The 18,868-nt window shown below is 42.9% G+C and overlaps 1 protein-coding gene across 1 annotated transcript in view; it reads right to left on the bottom strand.

Annotated features, from left to right (window-relative positions):
* Window positions 1-18,868, bottom strand: part of LOC140905309 (dol-P-Glc:Glc(2)Man(9)GlcNAc(2)-PP-Dol alpha-1,2-glucosyltransferase-like) — an 80,628-nt gene that overhangs the window by 9,169 nt on the left and 52,591 nt on the right. The gene's annotated exons all lie outside the window — the stretch shown is intronic.

Genomic DNA, 18,868 nt, shown 5'->3' with positions numbered 1-18,868 from the left:
TATCCCTGCCCTCCAGCGTATCTACCACTCCTCCTAGTTTAGTATCATCCGCAAATTTGCTGAGAGTGCAATCCACACCATCCTCCAGATCATTTATGAAGATATTGAACAAAACCGGCCCCAGGACTGACCCCTGGGGCACTCCACTTGACACCGGCTGCCAACTAGACATGGAGCCATTGATCACTACCAGTTGAGCCTGACAATCTAGCCAACTTTCTACCCACCTTATAGTGCATTCATCCAGCCCATACTTCTTTAACTTGCTGACAAGAATACTGTGGGAGACCGTGTCAAAAGCTTTACTAAAGTCAAGAAACAATACATCCACTGCTTTCCCTTCATCCACAGAACCAGTAATCTCATCATAGAAGGCGATTAGATTAGTCAGGCATGACCTTCCCTTGGTGAATCCATGCTGACTGTTCCTGATCACTTTCCTCTCATGTAAGTGCTTCAGGATTGATTCTTTGAGGACCTGCTCCATGATTTTTCCGGGGACTGAGGTGAGGCTGACTGGCCTGTAGTTCCCAGGATCCTCCTTCTTCCCTTTTTTAAAGATTGACACCACATTAGCCTTTTTCCAGTCATCTGGGACTTCCCCCGTTCGCCACGAGTTTTCAAAGATAATGGCCAATGGCTCTGCAATCACAGCCGCCAATTCCTTTAGCACTCTCGGATGCAACTCGTCCGGCCCCATGGACTTGTGCACGTCCAGCTTATCTAAATAGTCCTTAACCACCTCTTTCTCTTTCATGGGCACAGAAGACAAAACAGACAGTTCCTCCTTGCCCAAACCTGCTGTGGTCCAATGGGGCTAGTGAGATCACTATCCCTGACTGGCTGTGTCAGGGGCTACCAATTAACCTGGAAGGAATGGCCAGTTTTAAAACATTGTCCGTTCTTCCCAAGTAACACAAGCATCCAGCCTGCTTGGCTAGTTCTTCCAGTTCATCCAATTGTCCAGTCTGTCTGTGGCAATATCAGTCCAGCAATCTGGGCAAAGTGAGCCTCCTGGAGGAATAGCAGAGGACAGCCTTATCAATACATAATTATCAAAAAATGCTTCTGTTTTCCTGGCCTAATTAATGTGGAAGATACTGTGTGCTGGAAATTCACTCTGTGCAAGTCTATTGTGGTGGACGAGCCCATCCTTCAGAGGTAACACACACATACTTGGACAAGTAATTATCCTGCAAACTGCAGTGTGGTGTATTGCCAAGTCCTGTTACAAGCCAAGGCTCTGGAGTCATCCATTTCAGTGTAGCGTCACACCAAAGTGAGATCAGAGTATATTTGACTTCCTGCCATTTCTGTTTTTGTATACTGTTAAAAAGTTGACAGTGGTGGAAACTTATTTTTATAGCTCAGAACTAAATTTTTAACTAGCAGATGCTTCCGCAGGAGAAGATTATTTATTTCCTAGGACTTTAACCATGACTCCTAAATCAGTGGTTTTCAACCTGTGGACCATGGACCTCAGAGGGTCAGCAGGCTATGTCTCAGCAGTCTGCAAAAGGTTGTCATTACCAAAGAACCATGGTTTTCAACCAGTGGTCTACAGACCCCTGGAGGTCCACAGACTCTGTCTCAGATTTCCACCTCCATTCAAAATTTTTAGGGCTCTGCAAATGAAAAAAGGTTGAAAACCACTTTCCTAGATCAATCACTGTGACCGGAGTCCCCGGGGAGCCAACTGAGGTCACTCAATTAGGGTGAACTACAAAGAATGGGGCAGACAATCCCCAAAGATGGTGAATATTCCAATACTTAGATTTACCAAGCCAGCTCAAAACAGTTTCTATATAATACCTCACTGGTTATCCAGAAGTCAACAACACAGTTCCTTTGAAGTAACCCTGCCTTAGGCCTCCATCCAGACACCCAAGCCAAATATGATGAGGATTACTGAAAATCTTATTCATCATATAAAAGAGTTTTACCAGTCCCAAAGGATCAGACACATTACCTCCCAGGTTAATGAATATTCCAGATCTTACCCAAATACTCGCTTATAGCCAATTCTTATTAACTAAATTAAAATTTATTAAAAAAGAAAAGAGAGAGAGAGTAGTGGTTAAAATATCAGTGTACATACAGACATGAGTACAATTCTTGAGATTCAGACTCATAGCAGAGATGGTGAGTTTTGTAGTTGCAGCTTAGGACTGGGATCTCAGCCCTATGACTTAAGCTTCTCCTGCATGAAGCATTATGCAGAACAGAGATAAAAAGGATTGGGGCTCAAGCCTTTTTCATACAGTTTCATACAGTTTCGCCTTCTTTGACGGGTTGGAGTCCTTCAGCAAACAATAGGCAATTATGGAGACTTATTTCCAAAGAACCACCGGTAATTAGTTACACAAATTAACACAGGGCAATTTATCCATTAAGCAGTCTATCACAAACTTCAAAGAGACATATAGACAATGACATTATTGCACCCAAGATTCATCTAAATGTTAATATTCCCTTTTGATCTCTGAATTAATAGCTTTAGTGACAGACAGGAACCATCTGTTTACATGGTTAATCATTAAACAACATATAAGTAAACATATACAATTAGTGATCACCTTGAATTTCTAACAATATAGGTTTGCATTTCAAATTTCGAATCTAGCCTATCTACCATGGAATGGCCCTAATTAGCATTCGCATACTGTTTTAACATGTCTCTAATGGTTGACTTACGGTTATTTAGCCTACAAGCTGCTTAACCCTTTCTGGCCATGTGTCATACTTCGTATAAGATTTACTGCAGTTATATAACAGTGGTAGCAACAATGGTTTACATGTTTACATTTTAATCAGATAACATCACAATCACACTTTGAATTCATAATTAGAGTGTGATGTCAAGCTATCATAGTTCTCTGATATTCAGCAATAGATAGCTTTGTCAGGAGTGGCAGGCATTGGCTCAGGAGGTCTGGGCAGCTGGATTGACTGGCTAAACTAGAAGGTTGCCCAGATTTTTGATGGGGAGGGTATGATGGGCTAGGACTAATCTATTAAGTCTAGCCAAAATCTATTACTCTCACATGGCTTTGTTGGGGGCTGCAGCTGACTTGTTTAAAAAAAGTTGTACCGAGCCCAGATGTCTGTAATGGCTGTGGGAATAGCATGCTGGTCCCATTGAATTGGGGAAGCTATTATTTATGTCCCTTGTACCTATGAGACTAACTCTACACCCTTGTAAGTCTTATTGGCTTAATAGCTTAATCCATAGATTCCCCTTCTGCATAAAACACCACAAAGGGAATAAGTTGGCCCTAGAACAGGGGTGGCCAACCTGTGGCTCCGGAGCCACATGCAGCTCTTCAGAAGTTAATATGCGGCTCCTTGTATAGGCACCGACTCTGGGGCTGCAGCTACAGGTGCCAACTTTCCAATGTGCCAGGAGGTGCTCACTGCTCGACCCTGGCTGTGCCACAGGCCCTGCCCCACTCCCCCTTCCCTTCCCCTCCCCTGAGCCTGCCGTGCCCTCGCTCCTCCCCCTCCCACCCCTGAGCCTCCTGCACACCACGAAACCACTGATTGGGAGGTGCGGGGAGGTGGGAGGTGCTGATCAGTGGGGCTGCCGGTGGGTGGGAGGTGCTAGCAGGGTGTGGGGGGAGCTGAGGGGGGGTTGCTGACGTATTACTGTGGCTCTTTTGGCAATGTACATTGGTAAATTCTGGCTCCTTCTCAGGATCAGGTTGGCCCTCCCTGCCCTAGAACTACACATTTCTCTAAGAACAGTGGCTTAAAGCTATTTTCCTTCTATTTTTTAGGACAGGGTGGGATGATGTGTTAGTAGGAAATAGGACTAAAACACACATGATTCCATGTCAAAGCAAGCCTTCAATACCATGGATCCTGCTTGACTCTGTCCCCATAACCCTTTTCGCTGCTGCCATTGGCCAGCCATGTCACAGTTGCTCTTTGTGAGGGTTGACAGGGCTAGTCATTGCTGAGTCCAGAGTGCAGTTATGGCTACTTTAGGCAGGATTAAATTGCCACAGCTTTTGCTGTAGAAAATATTAAGTTTTACTAGAGGAAAGAAAAGGAATTCCATTTTTCTCACCCTGCCATTCTCTTGCCCATCCTCTCTTTCCTTTTGTGCCACACAGATCTTTTGCAGAGGGAACAAAGGTGGCTGCACGGAAAAGCAGACATTTCCACATAGTGATCTTTCTCCTCTGCATGATTCTACAGCAGCTTGTTCCTGCTGCTGCAAGCAGGGGCCTTTGTACACCTTGAGGTCTACGTATGCAGGGGCACTGTGTGATGGGGTGTCCACCCCACACAAGTCTGATTGGAGTTAAGGTGGCTGAGTAGGCCAATTAGCTGGGAAGAGGGAGGAGTCTTTGGGGCTGCTGGGAAAGGCTGCAAGAAGGCAGGCATCAGTCACTCCCTGGGAAGAGAGTTTTTGGAGTTGGTACACCCAGAGAGAGAAGGGTAACCAGAATGGTAGGAAGTAGGCCAGGGAAGGGACAGTGAGGGCAGAAAGAGAAAAATCCCAGAACTCCTAAATTGAGGGTCTCTGGACTGTAACCTGGAGAAGATGGTGGGGCCAGGTTCCCCTACCAGCCACCAAGGGCGTGGCATAAAACTGAGGCAGGGAATGGGAAGACTGCCTAGGACTGCTGATGGACTGTACCCCAGAAAGGGGAACGCTGAGTGACCTAACCAGAGGCCTAAGTCATGAAGGAGATGCTGAGGGCTGTGGAGATAGAGGAGCTGCAGACCAGAGTAAGAGCTAACCACCGACTGGGTGTAACCATGCCTTAATGGATGCCAGAACTGAGGATGCCAAATTCAGGATGAACTGCTGAGAAACAGGGCAAGCACAACCCAAAACTGGTGGTTATTCTTTTATAAGATATACCAAACCAGCGACAAAAGTAAAATCCTGTTTCACCACACTGGCTAACAAGAAAACATAAAGGCAGTTTCCTCAGGCATTCAAGTTTTTATATCACCACCAAAAACACTGGATTCAGAGATGAGTGGTTCTTTACAACCAGCCTCATCAAATAATAGGTTCTTCTGGTCCCAAGGGACCAGCCACACACCCAGGTCAATATATAATTTAGATCTGACCCAAAAATCACGCTGATACCAATCCTTTAGTATTTAAAATCTAAAGGTTTATTTATAAAAAGAAAGAAAGGTGAGAGTTAAAATTGGTTAAAGGTATCAATTACACACAGTAATGGCACAGTTCTTGGTTCAGGCTGTAGCAGCGATGGAATAAACTGCTGGCTTAAATCAAGTCTCTGGAGTACATCCACAGCTTGGATGGGTCATTCAGTCCTTTGTTCAGAGCTTCAGTTTGTAGCAAGGTTCCTCCAAAGGTAAGAAGTGGAATTGAAGACAAAATGGAGATGTTTCCAGGGCCTTTTATAGCTTTTGCCATGTGGAGGGCATTCCATTGTTCTTACTGTGGAAAATTACAGCAACAAGATGGAGTTTGGAGTCACATGGGCAAGTCCCATGTCCATGCATTTCGCCTAGTCACAGCAGGGAATTTCATTAAGTGTAGCTGGGCATCTCCCATGGTCCATTATCAGTTAAATGTTCTTTCAATAGGCTACTCAATTTGAATAGTCCCTCCAAGATGTGCTAGCTAATTACTTCATGGGTGTTACCGCAGGAGCAAACATTTGAAATCCAAGTATAGACCCAATACTTATAACTTCACATACAAAAATGATATATGCATACAGATAGCATAATTATAGCTATCAAATCATAACCTTTTCATAGACATCTCACTTGACAACTTTTGTACAAGATTTGCTGCAAATATATAACTGTGGTTGCAACAATGATCTATATGGTTATATTGTAATCAGATAATGTCACACAGGGACGTTAGCCCGTAGAGCTAATCCCCAGAGTGACCAACCAATGAGGAGGCACCAGCCCAGTGGTGAGTGGAGCACACTGTGTCACACTGTCTGATTGAACAGTGTAATTTTCAACTTGTTGGCTTGTGTCACATCCTTCCATTATTTAATTGTTGGTTTTTGTATGTAAACTTCATGAAATCAGAAGAATAAATTAGATCTTGCGTACAGCGTAATGGCTCATTATTCACATCACCCAAGAATCCTCTAGCACATATTTTAACAAGACAGCTTTTATTCCACTGTACTTGAAGAATTACTACAGAATTGGTTTGCTTTTCAAGACTCAAAAGAATACCGAAACGTAGTTTGGGCATTTATATTATGGTGCTGAGTTTCTGCACTTAGGTCCCAATTCTACAAAATGCCAAGCAGCTCAGTTTCTATCAAAATCCATGAGAATTGAGAGTGCTCAATGGGCGTTAAGAGCGTTAACAACTCATAGGAGGCACTCAGTATCTTGCAGAATCAACCACCTTGATTGCTTTTTTTCACCTTAATAGTACAATAGACACTTGTTTGCAGCAGCACCTTATCAGAGTAAACACCGCTTACAAGAAACATTTTCTTTGGGAACACTTTCCCTACCATGAATTGTCCACTCAGTAACAGCAACATTGCCACCTCATAAGAGCAACATTTGTGATGTCACATCCTCCACTTACTTAAATCATTTTTTGGTGTCAAAAACTGACAAAATGCCAAGAAGTCTCCCACTGAAAGAAAAAGTACAGATTATCCAAAACTGTCAAACTCCGGGGGCTACTCAAAACCAAGTTGCAGTCAAGTGGGAGTTGCACGGGTCAGTTGTATGCAGAATGTGGAAGCAGAAGGATAAGCTTTTGACTAAATACAAAGATGAACAGTCAAACAGCTGCTGTGAGTGGGTGCGTGAAGAAAAAGACCCTGATGTCGACCAGGCTCTCTTTATATGGTTAAAGGAGAAGAGGACACAAGGAGCACTGCTTGCTGGGTCCACTATGAAGGAAAAAGCCCTTCAGCTTGCTACTTCACTTGGATTGAATGATTTTAAGGCAAGTGATGGTTAGTTTACCAGATGGAAGAAACGCTTTAGTGTCACTTTCAAAAAAGAACATGGTGAAAAACAGTCAGCAGACAGAGCAGCTGCTGAGCAGTGACAGTGCAAAACATTTCCTCACATTCTGGAAAAGTTTTCCCCAGCTGACATCTACAATGCTGATGAAACAGGACTTTATCTGAAAGGGTTCTGTGACAGAGGGCATGTAGAAAAAAATGAAAATTTAGAAGGAGGGAAAGTTTCAAAGGACAGAGTGACTGTGCTCACCTTTGCCAACATGGATGGGTGTGACAAACACCTGCTGCTCATGACTGGGAAGTCAAAATGACCCTGATGCTTTCTGAAGGATTTCAGGAAACTTCCCCTCAGTTATGTCAGTTCAGCGAATGCCTGGGTCACAGGTGAGATTTTCATCGACTGGCTAAAAAATGGGATCATCAGCTTCGCTCGCAGAGCCATAAAATATGTCTCTTCCTGGATAACTGATCCGTACAACCCCAAAGCAGGCTGTCTTTGGTCAGAGGACACTCCCCATAACAGCAACAGCCGCTTAGGAGTAACATAGTAAAAGGGCACTGATATGTTGCTACTAACGAGCATCTATTGTATTTACTAGTGACCTGAAGGACTCTTAACTACATTCTGCAATTACTGCCTTAGCTGACTGCTCTAAATCAAGCAACTTAGGAGGAGTGGGCATGAGTACAGGCGTAGTAGAATCACCTGATGAACCAGGCTGAACCAAAGATTATTTTACTTCCGGCAAGACCTCTGACATTTGTTTGGTTTAGGCTGGGAAGTGGGCAAGAACAGAAAAAAATATTGTTAATGGCAGCACAAATGTACTTTACTGGAAGGAAAGAGCTCTCTGAAAGCTGTGCAAGTCGGCCAAGGTTTTGCATGCAAGTTTCTTCACACATACAAATGTCCTTTTCACTGGGAGTTCCACTACACATTTATCTAACAGTGTAAAACCCAATGTAAAAATAAAAATCATGCACAATCTGTGAGGAAATTTGTGCTTTTATAAAATTTTAATATATTTCAGAAAATTGGCCACTTTCACTGGGCGCTCTCTTTAATATTTAATGAAAAGCTTCCCACTGCATTGGCCAGATCGCAAATCTTTTTTTACTTGGAGGACAGTGTTTTAATCTAACTGTAGCATTTTAAGATGATACAAGTTATCAGCTGAATTTAGTATTCTTGGGTTGCTCAGAAACACTACTTAGCACCTCTACCATCTGACTACTTAGTAGAACTTTGTACAAAAGGTGGTTCATTGTGTTTTGAAACATGAATAATTTCTTAGTTGAAGATTCATGGGTGTGGGAAGTTATTTTAAGTAGTCACAACACGAAACTGAAGGAACAGCACAGGGATAATTAAATGTATTGTATGCTGCCATAATTGAGGCAAGTGTTGCTGTAACCATGTTGGACCCAGGATATTAGAGAGACAAGGTGGCTGAGGTAATCTCTTTTCACACATATTTCAAGGGACCATTCAAGTTGGGCCAGTTAACTAGCCACTTCACCTGGAATGGTCCTTTAAAATATGTCTTAACTACTTATGCTAAACAATCTGTTCCACCTTGTATTTAGCTGTGGCATTTAGCTGTGTAAGCTCAAAAGCTTGTCTCTCTCACCAACAGAAGTTGGTCCAATAAAAGATATTACCTCATGCACCTTGTCTTGCTGTTGAGGCAAGTCAGGTAATCACTCAGTTTGCAGTATAGACTGCACATAGGAGAACATAATTTCTCTCTGCTGGGTGCTGTAATGATCAGTATTTATTATTTAAAATCAGCATAAGCTTTATGGTACCACGCCATCCAAGGAGAAGCATAAAGTTAGTAGTAAGGGAGTTATGATATGAAGAACAACTGAAGGAAAGAGGGTAATGGCCACCCAGATATCTGGTAATGAATTGCAGCTGTCTTAACCAGTTAAAGTGTACCTCAATTCTTTAAAGTCATGAAATGTATATGAAAAGCTCATGACTCACTGGTTATTAATATCATCCTGTAATGTAGATGCAAGCAACTGATGCAAAGTTAAGAATATAAACTGAAATTATAATTCTTAAAATGTGTTTGAAAGTCAAGCAGGAGTTATACCACCTTAGACAAAGTAATGCAGTTCTTCCACCCCAGAGTTACTTCCAAACTACTTCGAAAGACAATGAGAATGTGTTTACATATGGAATAAACAGAACCACCAAGCTAACAAGGGGTGGAGGAAACCTCACACTACCACGGTAGGGGAGGAGATTGACGGTCACCTGTCTAATGTTCATTCAGTTGCACTGGAGAGGACAGGAACTAAATCATTTGCATTTTAGCAAACAAACCCAGTGTGGGAAGAAGCAGCAGGACACTTCCTTCAAGACAGACTATATCAGGGATTGGCAACCTTTGGCATGTGGCCCATCAGGGAAAGCCCCTGACCGGCCAGGACGGTTTGTTTACCTGCAGCATCCGCAGGTTCAGTCGATTGCAGCTCCCACTGGCTGCGGTTCGCCGTTCCAGGCCAATGGGGGCTGCGGGAAGCGGCGCGGCCGAGGGATGTGCTGGCCGCCACTTTCCGCAGCCCCTTGGCCTGGAACGGCGAACCGCAGCCAGTGGAAGCTGTGATCAACTGAACCCCTGTGGACGCAGGTAAGCAAACTGTCCCAGCCCACCAGCGGATTTCCCTGATGGGCCACATGCCAAAGGTTGCCAATCCCTGGACTATATGTTGCCTACCTTAGAGCAGGAAATTGACTTTTATCTGGAGTTGTCCTTCAGAAGAATCCATTTTAAAAGATTCAATGGACTGTAAAAGAGGGGGTATAGAATCCCAAATTATCTGTCTTTCACCTAAGAAGACAAAGGTACCAGGCCTTTGACTTTAGGGGATAGATCCTGATCCAGGAGCGCTGTCAGCCATCTTGATGGAAATGTGGTGAGGATTTTACCTTGAACAAAGTCTATCTTATTAAGTTTTAGTTACAAGAAAGAATTTATCTTTATTTCTCTAGTAACCATTTCCGACTTTAATCCTTATATTTGTACTCACTTAAAATCTATCTCTATGGAATGAAATCAACTTGTTTTATTTTTATTCTAAACCAACCCAGCACTGTGTTTGAACTGAACTGTTTGACAACTCCAGTTAAAGGAACAGACTGTTGGATATCGACTCTTTAAAGGAGCAATGAACTTTAATATTTCTCTGATTGTTCCAGGACAGGACTGGAAGTTTCAGAAAACATGTTTGAGGGGAAATTCAGGGTTACGAAGAGCATAGGCTCATCTTACTAGTAGTTAACCAAGGCTGGTGGCATCCAGTGGAAGTATGTGGTATTACAGGTAGGCTCCAAAGCTTTGGAGCCTGGCTGCCCAATACATAGACATAAAGTGCATGCTTGTTGCTGATTGTGGGCATCCTAGGCAGAGATCTGCAGCAGCAAACCTTTAAGGAACTTAAAGGTTATAGTGTAAGAGTGACAACTCTTCACCAGTCTGGATTGGAACCCAGAACATAACAGGAGTATTTTAATATATATAATTTGTTAAGCACTAATTATATTTTTGTTCACGAAGTGCAGACAGTCCCTGTCCCAAATGGTTTACAATCTAAGCAGATATGCAGGTGAGGTTGTGTAATGTTAATAATGTGGGAGTGACTACCCAATGCCTGAATTATAACTCCTAGTATGTCTAGTGTGAAGTAAGTGTTTTCAGAAGCCTCAGGAATCTCAGACTGAACTGAGTACTTTCATGTAATTATTTTCATGTAATATTTCACTTTCATTTAATATTTCTTAGGTGTGGAGGATGCATGAGAAGGCTCCAGTTGTTTATTAGGATATGTAATGGAGACTGCTCAGTCAGATCTCTCATCTCTATTTTCTTGTTAGTTTATTTTTAAAAAAAGATATTACGAAGAACATGACCTTAATGCTCTTAAGGAGAAATTAACTTTGCAGATGAATTGTCCAGCCCCCAGTCCAAATATTGTTTGACACAGGACACAAGAGGTGGTGAATTTAAAGTGACAGATCTACAGAACACTGGTTTTCTTAAGGCAAATCTTGGTCACCCCTTCCACAGTCTCCCAATTACCTGAAGCAAAGGATCCCTGTTCTGTTCAACTGCCTAGGAAAGGTGACAGATGTGTGGAACCAATGCAGGAGTATGCACTCTCTGAATATGTCTATCAGGCAATATAAGCCCAGGGTTAGTAAAACTCGAGTTAGCAGACCCTGGGTTTGTTAACATACGGCTTGAGCATCTCATTTGTAACCTTAGGTTAGGAATTGTTGAACCTTGGGTCCCAACCTGGGGTTCCGGCATCTACACTGCATTATGAAGGCCTGAGCCCATCCACCTATATCCCAGACTTCCTTGTGCCCTCCCAAACTGTGGCCTGTCTAGGCCTTTGTTTGTTCAGCAGTGTGGGAAAACTTGACTGTCCACCAAATTTGACTGTCCAGAAGACAAAGAAAGTCAGCCCATGGGATTCCGGAATACTTTTGGTGCACTCCCAGGGTATGAGCCCAATGGGGCTATGTCTACCTTGCAAAGCAATAGGGCTTGAACACTGGATCCTGGCTTGACTTAGGATCAGATCCTCCACCCACAGGGTTCTGGAACCCTGGCTCCAAGCCCTGGGTTAGTGCAATTTGTGTGTGGATGTAATGGATATTAGCTTAAGCCTGAGTTTGAATCCTGGGTTTACAATGCAGTGTAGACATACCCTCTGCGTTCTTCAGAGCTGACCTCTATAGGGACAGCCACTGCATGCAGCCTCCGATGGATGAGGTAGAGCAAGAATGGTGGTGGCCATGACTGTGTAGATCTCATAGTCCAAATGCCCCATTTCCATGCAGGAGGCTTGCAGTAGCTGCAAGGGTCTTGAAGGATGAATACCTTTTCTTCTAATCACTGTAGGATTGGGCTCCTATAGTGTTCACACCTTGTATTATAACAAGTACAAAAATAAAACCTACAGAATAAAGCCATCATGACCACTCTCTTCTCTGTGCCCTTCCCAACTGCAGAGATCCACTCCATTCCTTAATAAATACATTTATTTAAAGAAACAGAGGCACTCTCCTTTGATCCCACTATGAAAGCCCATTTTCAGCTCTATCAGTTTAAACTGCATTTTAACAAGATTGAAAATATGGCTCTTCCCATTGCAGTTCTTAGGTATTTAATCCTGTCACTCAGAGTGAACATGAGAATAGCCTCTTCCAATGGCCAACAGCCCCTTCTTCACACTGATTTTAGCTGGCTGCTTCAGCACAGAAGCTGTCAGCTGTAGAACCAGTTTAGTGTTCAGTGTCAGCAGTAGCATTTTCTATGCAAGATTAACATGCAAATTGTCCAAAGGAGCAGACCTACAGATATTCTGGTCTGCTATCCTAAGTCTCTCAGAGGCCAAGAGATGTTTCAGAGGCAGATGGAACTGCTGCAGTAATGCACTTAGCCAAATGTTCAGACGTATGCTATGGCATGAAACACCTTCCTAAGCCTGGGGAAACTGATGATTAAAGGCAAAGTTTTCAAAGGAAACCACAACTTCGGGGTCGGGGTGGGGGTGGGGAATCCATTAGTTCCTTCAAACCAGTTCACCACCTGACAATAAATGTCCACCCATAAAATCAGGTCCATAAAATGTGGACTCTTGCAGGGGTCATAGGGGTCTGTTTATTTTTGCCAGCATACCCTTTGTATCTTCATTTGAAAAGCAGGCCTTGAGAGTGTACAGTAGCATATTACTGCTGTGAACTTCAATGATAGAAGAAAATCATTCCGTAGTGTGCAAAACTTCATTAAACAAAATCACTTCAGCTCATCTGCAAGGATAAGGAGAGCATAGGCATGAAATATGCTTTGAGGAGGGCTGCATTAATCGGTATTAGGGAGTAGGCATTCCTAAGAAGGAGGGTGTGCTACTCGAAAAGGTCTTCTTTCAATAGACCCAAACCTTGGCTGCATAAAGCTTCCCTTTTGGTTAATTTGATCACACACTAGGAAACGCTTGAAGCATTTACAACATTACCTACGTCAAGAGATCAAAAATCATGAGTCGGAACCCCTCAAAATCATGGAATTGGCCCATTTGAGATTTAATATGAGATTTAAACAAAAATTATGTGATTTTAAGTCAGTCTCTTGATTTTTGAACTCCCCCTGACCATTCCCAGGGTGTGTGCATGTGACAATTAGGGTTGCCCACTCTCCCACGAGTACTGGGTAAGGAGATTTTGGCCTGCCACAGGAGCTCTCACTCCTGCTGTGGTGCTGTATGATTAAAGATGATCATTTATATCATTCTTGCTACTACTGCTGCACAATGGCACTAAATTTGATACAAAGTGTATCATGTAAGGTGTCAATGGAAAAGTTACAATCTGTCAAGTTTCAGAGTAACAGCCGTGTTAGTCTGTATTCGCAAAAAGAAAAGGAGTACTTGTGGCACCTTAGATACTAACCAATCCAGGTATCATATTTGTATCAAAAGTTATGAATATTGGCTCTGTATTTGTACCTCAGATGTGTTGGTTCTCGGGTGACACCCACAAGGTAGCTTTTACATACTGTCTAGCCAGCCCAGTGTTGATGAACCATTCAGTTGTGGATGGACCATTTCTGTGGTGATTAAGGGAAATCAGCTCTTCAGTGAGTCTTCCTTCGGTTGCCCCAGACAGCAAGGAGCCAATGGCCACCCCTGTGACACAGCAAACATGTAAGGGCATGTGATATGGACATGTGATCTCAGACTCCATTTTTGTAAGTAACTTTCCATACATAGGGGCTGTAGGCTTTGTTTGGGACAGTAAATTTCAATGCACATGGCAGAGAATATAAAAGACACCGAGACATCTCCATTTTGCCTCATTCCTCCTCCAATTCTCTGGACTGTGGATTTACAACTAAAAGGAGCATCTTGAACTATGGACTGATGACCTTCCAATCTATTGGAAGTTACCAGAGAGATTTTACAAGCCAGCAGTCTACTCCATCGCTGCTATGATCCTGATCTATGGACACTGAAAATCAGTTGCATATATATGATTCTTTAACCATTCAATAACTCTCTTATTTTATTATTAAATCTTTAGTTAGTTTACCAAGGATTGGCTGACAGCATGATATTTGGGTAAGATCTGAGATACATATTGACCTGGGGGTAAGCCTGAGCCTTTGGGATTAGTAGACCCCCACATATGGTGAATTGGGTTTTCAGTAACCTTTCACTATATTAGACCTGTGTCTGAATGTCAGCCAAGGGTTGGAGTGCCTAAAAGGGACTGTGTTTGGCTTCTTGTTAACCAGGGTGGAGCTATAGAAGCTTTTTTGATACTGGATTGGTGAATCTAATTATAGAATAAGCCATCAGTTTTGGGGGGCTTGTCTGCCCTGGTTCTTGCAGTCTGCCCTGAGTATAGCATTCTCACTATGGTTCATCTGAGGCACCCCATCACACTCACATCTGCCTGTCTTCTGTCTAGCAATTAATCCTGTCCTCCAGTCCCCCACCAGTTCTGTCCCCACCCAACCCTGCTCAGTTCAGCCACACATCCCATTGATCCCCCACTGTCCTCAATTCACCCTCTCAGCTCTCACCCCATCTGCTCAGAACTCACCATCAATACAGCCCTCCCACCCCATCACTCCCACCCTCCTCACTTCAGCCACCAGGCCATAGTTCAACCCTCCCAGCCTCACCTCTGCTTCTCTTAGGGTTCCTCCCCCTCCCTGAGCCTGGGAGGGTCTGCCGTGAGATCCTCTCCCACTTCCCAGGCTGACAGGGGAGCAGCCACCCTCTGTGATAGCCAGAGCACACACTTCTGGGTTCCCGCTGTCTGCTGTGGGTGGAGGGGACAGAGGAGGCTGACAGCCGGAGGTCCAGTCGCCCAGGGCTGACAGCAATTTCTAAGTAAAATTAAGCCTCACTCATGATCTTGAGACAGCACTCTCAAATGTCAGGATTTTTTTTTCAGCTATGTCTGAAAAAAAACCTCCTGATATTTCAGAGTTCTGTCATGAGATCATGAGTGAGGCTTAATTTTATTTAGAAATTGCAGCTCTCAAGATAAATTCACAAGATTTGGCATGTCTGCATTTAGTTTAAATCTCTGATTGCAGAAAGTTTGTTGTTAATTTGAGCTGGATCACACAAGCTTTTCACATAGCAAGGACTAGTGGTCCTACCTGTCGCTGGTCATACACACAGTTCTGATATAAATACACTATACTCTGAACTCTCTAGCCATGCCTGAGCCAGCTGAGGGTGCGAGCCTTCCTCCCACTGAGTTCAATGGGAGATTTGTCTGAGCGAAGGATGCAGGATTGGGCAGGAGGTCAGGAAGTCTCCAACATGAAATCTTTCATCACTAAATGTGAAAGCAGTTCTATTAAGTAGAGACTTAATTAAGCAGAGACCGTTGTATTCAGCAGAGGCGCGAACTGGGTTTCCTGTTATACAGAAGCCTTCTGAGATATATACTATCCATCTGTTGTTCATAATTTTTAAATAATTGTTTTACTTACAATTCAACTGAATCCTGCTTCTTTCCCAACTCTCCACCAGTTTGTTATTAAATAGTTGTTTGAGAATGCTGGGCCACTAGTGCTGATTTAAAGAAAAGGAAAAGAGAGGCTTGCTTTGTAGACAAAGAACTGAGTGGATTGTAATAAACAGATAAGAAAAATAGCAGTAGGTCAATGTCCCTTTGAAGGCATGTGAAGTATATTTCCATATTGTTTTTCCATTTTCCTTTACTTACAATAGCCTCTCAAAAATGGGAAGAGAATATTTCTTTTGCTAACACTTTGTCTTCTTCTTGCAATATTTTATCATACATTTCTCATAGAGATCTACTTCAGTTATTGGCTTACCCTGTTTGCCAACAATCACCACACAATTAGCATAGCGAAAAAAAAGAAAAAAGTTTTAGTGAACTCCTCTCTGTTGGATGTCCCAATAGCAGCAAAGCAAAACAATAGTATAGGTCCTACATAAAGGCTGAGGGCCTGACTCACCGCTACCTTGCGCTTTTCATAATCATTTACTCCTCTACAAAATGAGCTTAATCCTTAGCTCCTAATCTGACTGCTCTGTGCTACCTCAAGTGGACAAGACAGCCTTAAAGGGACAAGCCAAAATTCCTCTGACACAGGGCAACCCTCGAATCACTGGCAATATGCCACTCGCTCCCCACCCCCTCTACATAGGCAGCTCCTCAGGGAAGAGGAGGAGACATGCCAGAGGCTGGAAGGATCAGGCACAGCACAAAGCACTCCTCAATCCTTAGACAGCCCTATGGGACCACAGTAGTTGGCATAATTTAGAACAGCCCTTTGGTTACTCTAAAATAGGGAGCGTCCATATTGGCCTCCAGCCAACCCAGGAATGGGAAAAAGGAAAGAGGCTTAGAGTCACCTTCCCTGCTACTCTCCTCAATTGCACTAGATGTAAATTGAGCTAGATAGTTATGACGTGGATGTAAATTCCTAGCAGATCAGAATAGAAGCATTTACATCAACTTTGCCCTCTATTTGTAAAGAGGTAAATTATCACATAAGCTACACAATGACAAGGAACTGGGAGGTGGATATTTTGTTTAATTTCTTGGGGTCACAGGGTTTCTTCTTTCACAGGTATGTGATGAAAGATGGGGTGAGGAGTGGGAACTGGGAGGGTTAATTAAGACAAGTAAGTTAATTAAGTAAGTCTCTTTACAGGCAACATGTTCTGAAAAGGCTCATTGCCATTGTGAGAATACCACAATGCTACCCTTGCTACCCAAAACCTAGCACTGTGTGGCACTTCAGATCAGCTGTATGTGCCAAACAATGGAAACTTCCTTAAAACTGTGGAGCTGATGGCTCAGTTTGATGCTGTACTCCAGGATCATCTAAGAAGAGTCACCACCCAAGAAATGTACACACACCACCACCTTTGAAAAACAATTCAAAATGAGATCATACAATTACTAGCAACAAAAGTCAAACAGAAGATTGTGGCAGATCTGAAGTCAGCAAGATATTACTCTGTTATTCTGGACTATACACCTGGAACAAATGACTTTAATGGTGTATTTTGTAACAACAGAACCTAATGAAAATGTCCCTGCAATGGTGACTGTCAGAGAGCATTTTCTAGAATTTATTGACATTGATGATACCACAGGCGCTGGTATGACAAATGTGCTTCTTAAAAAGCTGGAAGATATGGGAATTGCAATAGCTGACATGAGAGGTCAGGGCTACGATAATGGTGCCAACATGAGAGGAAAGAACAGAGGAGTGCAGACACGGATCCGAGAGTTAAACCCTGGAGCTTTTTTTGTCTCATGCAGTTCTCATTCATTGAACTTGGTGGTCAGTGATGCAGCATCAGCTTCCAGTGAGGCTGCTGAATTTTTTAATGTAATTCAAAGTATCTATGTATTTTTCTCCGCATCAACTCATCAATGGCAAATTTTGCAGCAACATCCTCTCTGACACTGAAACCACTGAGTGCCACACAATGGGAAGTCAAGTGGAGGTGATAAAGCCTATCGAACACCAAACTGGGAAGATAGATGATCCCATAGTTGCCATTATGGAGGATAATGCTATGACAGGAACTGTTCATGGGAGAACAGTGGCAGAGGGAAATGGAATCACCAGAAACATACATAACTTCAAATTTCTGTGTGGCTTAGTGTTGTGGCATGATGTACCATTTGAAAGAAATGTTGTAAGCAAGAGACTCCAAGGTGTTGACCTTGAGATATCTGGAGCAATGGAACAACTGGACAAAGCAAAGTCATACCTACAGTTTGATTGGTCAGATGAGGGATTTCAAAACGTTCTGAAGAGTGCACAGAAGTTGGCAGAGGAACTTCACACTGAAGCTATTTTCCCACCCATTCAAGAATACAGGAGTCACTGAAGAAGAAGACATTTTGATTACGAGGCACGGGATAATCCCATAAGAGACCCCAAACAAGAATTCAAAGTTGAATTCTTTAACCAGATGCTAGATTGTGCAATACAGTCAGTTGAAGAACGTTTCATGCAGCTCAAGGAACACAGCAGTATATTTTGGGATGTTGTATGATATTCCAAAACTCCTACCTGAAGAAGACCTACACCAGCAATGCAGGGCACTAGAGACAGTGTTGACACATGATGACATGCGCGATATTGATGCGAGTGATTTAGGTGATGAACTGAAAGCCCTTTCAAGATACATTTCAGCAGGATCAACTCCAAAGGCTCTTCTGGAATATATGTGCACAAATAAGATGACCACCCTCTTTTCAAATGCTTTTGTTGCTCTGTGCATACTTCTAACACTTCCTGTAACAGTTGCCAGTGGAGAACGCAGCTTCTCCAAGATGAAGTTAATAAAAACAGATCTACACTCCACAATGACACAGGAGAGGTTGGTTGGCCTTTCGACCATCTCAATAGAGCATATGCTGGCCCAGACTGTGGACCTTCAGCAGGAAGCAGTTCAAATCGTTACAACCAAAAAGACACAGAAAGCACCACTTTGATTATTAAAACAGATAAAAATGTCAGTAATTACTATACAGACAAGAAAAGTTACATTTGCTGTTCCGGCATTTGAAAGTGTTACTTAAAATTTTTGAACAAGGCATTTTAAGTTGTTAGTTCTCCTTTATTGGGGTAGGTAGCAGAGCATTACCATGAGAGGAGTAGAACAGGAAGAAGGCAGAATTGAGACCTTTCAAAGTTTTGGCTCAAGCGAGGGGGCATGGGGACATCACTTGAGCTCACCGCCTCAGGTGCCAAAATGTTGTGGGCCGGCCCTACATCCCAGAGAGTCATGAATGTGACTATTGGTAACAAATGCACTCTCTCCCTCAACTTGATAGACCACAGAGTTTATGTAAGCATTCACATAGAATTCTAAGTGAT

Source organism: Lepidochelys kempii, chromosome 1 (assembly GCF_965140265.1).
Source record: "Lepidochelys kempii isolate rLepKem1 chromosome 1, rLepKem1.hap2, whole genome shotgun sequence".
NCBI lineage: Eukaryota > Metazoa > Chordata > Testudines > Cheloniidae > Lepidochelys > Lepidochelys kempii.
This window is presented reverse-complemented; position numbering and strand designations above follow the sequence as displayed.